Here is a 4422-nt window from a genome sequence, read left to right as displayed (position 1 = left end):
GATCAGTACAACGCCAGAAAAGCCAGCTATGAAAAGGCTAGGCCAAACAACCCTTTTATAGGATTGTCTTGCGGACCTGATTGAAAACCGAATGAGCGCGCGCGGGAACGTGGGTTCCGGTTTTTTTGTTGTTGTTTGGCCCTGCCCTTTGAAGACCAGGCCCAGATGACGTCATTGACGAATTGGGTTCCCGCCCTAACGACTGAAGTACTCAAAAGGAGTCTCCTAGCCGAGTCGGAATTTTAGACCGTTTACAAACATCAGAAGAAAGAAATTGAGGTTTTTCAATGATTAGTATTAGCTTATTGCGATGATGATTGCACTTTCCAAACTGCCATAGACTCTTTAGCAAAGCGAACAGTCCAGCTTTACCCTGAGGCTTTGCGGCTCCTTTCTGTAACAAAGACCCACTATACGAAATGTCTTTTAGAAAGAGTTTTAAAACTGCAAGTTTCAATCCAAGGAAAATTTTACCAAAAGGGTGTTTCTGAAAGCAAATAATGTGTGAAGTTTTGGTACATGGTAGAAATCTCGCCAGCCCCGCAAGGTGTGGAATTCCTATTTTTTCTGTTCATTCATATCTGTAATTCTTACCTAAACATCCCATATCTGTGTACCCAATAGCTTACCAATATGATGGTATTTACTTTTCTACTCGGAAGAAAGGCCTAGCGATGATTCCTGCGGAAGAGTCTTTCTTTGAAATCCCGATGTGTCAGTATTTAAAACTCCAGTTGTTAGTGCCCTCGAGTCGGTTCCAATTGATAGCGAGATTGATAGCGACCCTGTCATAGGGTTTCCGAGGAGTGGCTGTTCAAATAGATCTTTCAGTCCAGTGCTTTATGCTACAGCGCCACTCTAGGTTGGAATTCATTTTATGGCGACTGGTTTGTTTTTATTTCTCTGTAACTCCTAGTTTGGCTTTCTCTGATTCTGGTGGCAAAATTATTATAAAGAGAATTAGCAACTAGGGTTCGCCAAGGAATTAATTACTGGAAGTATGCGGCCTGGCGCGTACAGGCTGATAATGTTAAGAGTATTATTAGGAAGCTTGTTTCACCGACTAGCAGAGTGGCGCAGCGGAAGCGTGCTGGGCCCATAACCCAGAGGTCGATGGATCGAAACCATCCTCTGCTAAGGTTTTCTTTTTTCCTTCTTCCCTCCGCCCCCCATTAAAAAGTCGTGTAATTCACCTTTATAAGATTTGAAGAAAAAACACAAAACTAATCCAAACATAAAGTTGAAACTATGGTTCATATCCTTTTCTGACAAAAACGTGAAACCGTTTACAATCTCCATAGATAAACAAAACGTTTCTTATGGACATTCTTTACTAATATGTCTCTCATGATAAATCAAGTATTTTGGGTCTCTAACATGACCGTGACACTATTTTGCCAGCTAATTATGATGACAGTTCAGGGTTGCCCTATGAAGCCAAGAAAATGCTAAAGCATGTTCAGTACCAAAAGTGGGGGCAAAGGTAAGAACTACGATAGCACTGGTTGTTTGGGGCGTTTTAAAGTCTAATTTAGAAAGTGTAATTTGTCAAGTAGCTGTAGTCTAGACAAGAAATTAACCTGACAAACCCTTTGTAGAATCTTTGCAACTACAAGTCTTAAATCTTGGAAGTTAATGAGTAGCAATTTGAGAAAGAGTTCACTTCTCTACTAAATGTGTCTTTACCCTCAACCCTCCTTTAGAAAGATTATTTTCTAAACTAATTTTTCAAAACCTGGATGTTGCAGAATATTTTCTATTTCTTGCCCTCAGAAAGGTTGCCTCATTCAAGTATTTACTCACTGACTTTTGTGTCCGATACTATGCTAGGCACTATGGAGAAGAAAAGGACATTAAGTAGACTACAGTCTAGACATACTCGTAAGTAAATATGTATAGTGCAATAGGATATTTCGTTAGTTCTTTCAAGATTAAATTATTTTCTGCTTTTCATTTTTTTAACCATGTTTTCAGAATGGAAGGCGTTTTTAATGAAATGGGGAAACACTGTTTTTGAAATAATATGGATTTTTTTTATTTAATTATTAAGTGCCATCGAGTCAATTCCTATTCATAGAATCGTGTATAAGGTTTCCAAGAGCTGCTTGTGGGTTCGAACCAGTAATCTTATGGTTAGTAGCTCACTGCTTATCCCACAGCGTCCCTTGAGCCCCATTTTTTTCAGATTCATGAAGTTATACAGATCCCCACCAGATGGCATAGTGCAATAAACGTGGGATAACAACTTTCCACCAAACTCCAGAGGTTCCACAGGTAATGAGAGGGTTAAAAGTATTATACATTAGGTGCAGTTGTTGTGAAGTACCTTCGCGTCGGTTGTGACTTTTAATGGCCCTGTACAGGGTTTTCAAGGAGTGGCTGGTAGGTTTGGACCAGTCCAGTACTTATCTTGGAGCGCTGGTAGCATAGTGGTTATGAATTGGGCTGCGAGCCGAGCCGCAAGGTCAGCAGTTCGAAACTACCAACTGTAATGAGGGAGGAAGATGAGGCTTTCTACTCCTGTAAAGATTTACAGCCTCGGAAACCCTGTACAGGGTCACTATGAGTCGGAACCGACTCCATGGCACATAACAACAACAGTGCTTATCCTACAGCGCCACACCAGGACTCCACAAGTACAGTGTTGGGGGGTTTTCTGGTGGTGGTGGTGGTGGTGGTTCCAACTCTTAGCAATCCTGTATAGGGTTTCCAAACAGCTAGGAACAAGTAACAAATACTGGCTATGTGCACTGGAGTCCTGGTATGGTGCTTGTAGGATAAGCACTTGACCTCAGGTCGATTTGAACTCACAAGGTCTGTGGTTCAAACTCACCAGCGTCTCCTTAGAAACCCTGTACAGAATGGACTCCATGGCACTTAACAATCACAACATATCTAAAACCACCCAATATTTTTGGTGATTCTGAGAAAGGATTCGCACGACTCAACATCTACTCTTGGTTAAGACTTGTTGTAGCAAAGAATACCGTGTACAAACAGCAGAAAAAGATAGACACAGACAAAGGCTGTGTTTTGTTTTGTTTGCTCTCCAGGTCAACTGCTCAGTAAAGTCTTAAGGCTTGAAGGTTAATGTCCTTAAAATCAGGTGGTCACATACTTGCCACATGACCAGTAATGGGGTAGACCCCAAACCAGGTACACATTATCAATCTTCATATTCACTTATAACATGCTGACAACCAACCAACTGCCTCAGTTGTAGAGTAAAAAAAGCAATATTACCAAGTAAATAGCTCTAGTTTTTTAGATCTTGGAATTTGACCAAGATGATCTCATTAGAAATAACTCTGGAGTTTTCATGTTTGTGTTCTGGTCTTTAATTCATTCGTTTTTCAGCAAGTCATGTCTCTTCTAAGGAGAGGTTTGGGATGAAAATTCTGTTTTCATCCTCATAGCAAATTTATGCACAACAGAGCAAAACATTGCCCGGTCCTGGGCCAACCTCACAATCGGTGGTACACCTGAGCCCATTGCTGCTGCCACTATGCCAATACATATCATTGAGGGGGAAGGGAGTCTTATTTTTCTCCAACCCTCCACTTTACCAAACATGATATCCTTCTCTAGGAATTGGTCCCTCCTGATAATATATCTAAAGTATGAGAGACAAAGTCTGGCCATCCTGGCTTCCAAGGAGCCCTCTGGCTGTACTTCTTCCAACACACATCTGTTTGTTCTTTTGTCAGTCTATGGTACTTACAATATTCTCCTCCAACACTGTAACTCATATGCATCAATTCTTCTACGGTCTTCCTTAGTCACTGGCCAACTTTCGCATGCATATGAGGTTGTTGAAAATACCATGGCTTAGGCCAGGCGCATCTTAGTCCTCAAACTGACATCCTTGCTCTTCAAAACTCTACAGAGATCTTGTGCAGCAGATTTGCCTAATGCAATACATCATTTGATTTCTTGACTGCTGTATCCATGAGTGTTAATGGTTGATCCAAGCAAAATGAAGTCTTTGATGACTTCAATCTTTTCTCCATCTGTATGGACATTGTTTATTGGTCCAGTGGTGAGGATTTTTGTTTCCTTTACATTGAGGTACAACCGATACCAAAGGCTGTGGTCTTTAATGTTCATTAGTAAGTATTGTAAATCCTCTTCACTTCCAGCAAGCAAGGTTGTATCATCTGCATATAGCAGGTTGTTAAAGTCTTCCTTCAATCCTGATGGCATATTTTTCTTCATATAATCCAGCTTCTTAGATCATTTGCTCATCATACAGATTGAATAAGTATGTTGAAAGAATACAACCCTAGCTCACACCTTTCAAATTTTTAAGCCATTCAGTGTTCCCTTGTTCTGTTCAAATTGCCTGTTGGACTATATACTGGTTCTTCATGAGCACAATTAGTGTTCTGGAGTACTCATTCTTCAAAATACCATCCATAGCTT

The 4422-nt window shown here is 40.6% G+C and overlaps 1 non-coding gene across 1 annotated transcript; it reads left to right on the top strand.

Moving 5' to 3' along the window:
- Positions 1-1065: 1065 nt before the first annotated feature.
- On the top strand, positions 1066-1137 carry TRNAM-CAU. The gene has a single exon. It is a non-coding gene; the product is annotated as a tRNA-Met (tRNA).
- Positions 1138-4422: the final 3285 nt, after the last annotated feature.

This window comes from Chrysochloris asiatica, unplaced genomic scaffold (assembly GCF_000296735.1).
Source record: "Chrysochloris asiatica unplaced genomic scaffold, ChrAsi1.0 scaffold00213, whole genome shotgun sequence".
Lineage (NCBI taxonomy): Eukaryota > Metazoa > Chordata > Mammalia > Afrosoricida > Chrysochloridae > Chrysochloris > Chrysochloris asiatica.
Note: the sequence above shows the minus strand (reverse complement) of the source record. Positions and strands in the feature narration are given on the sequence as shown.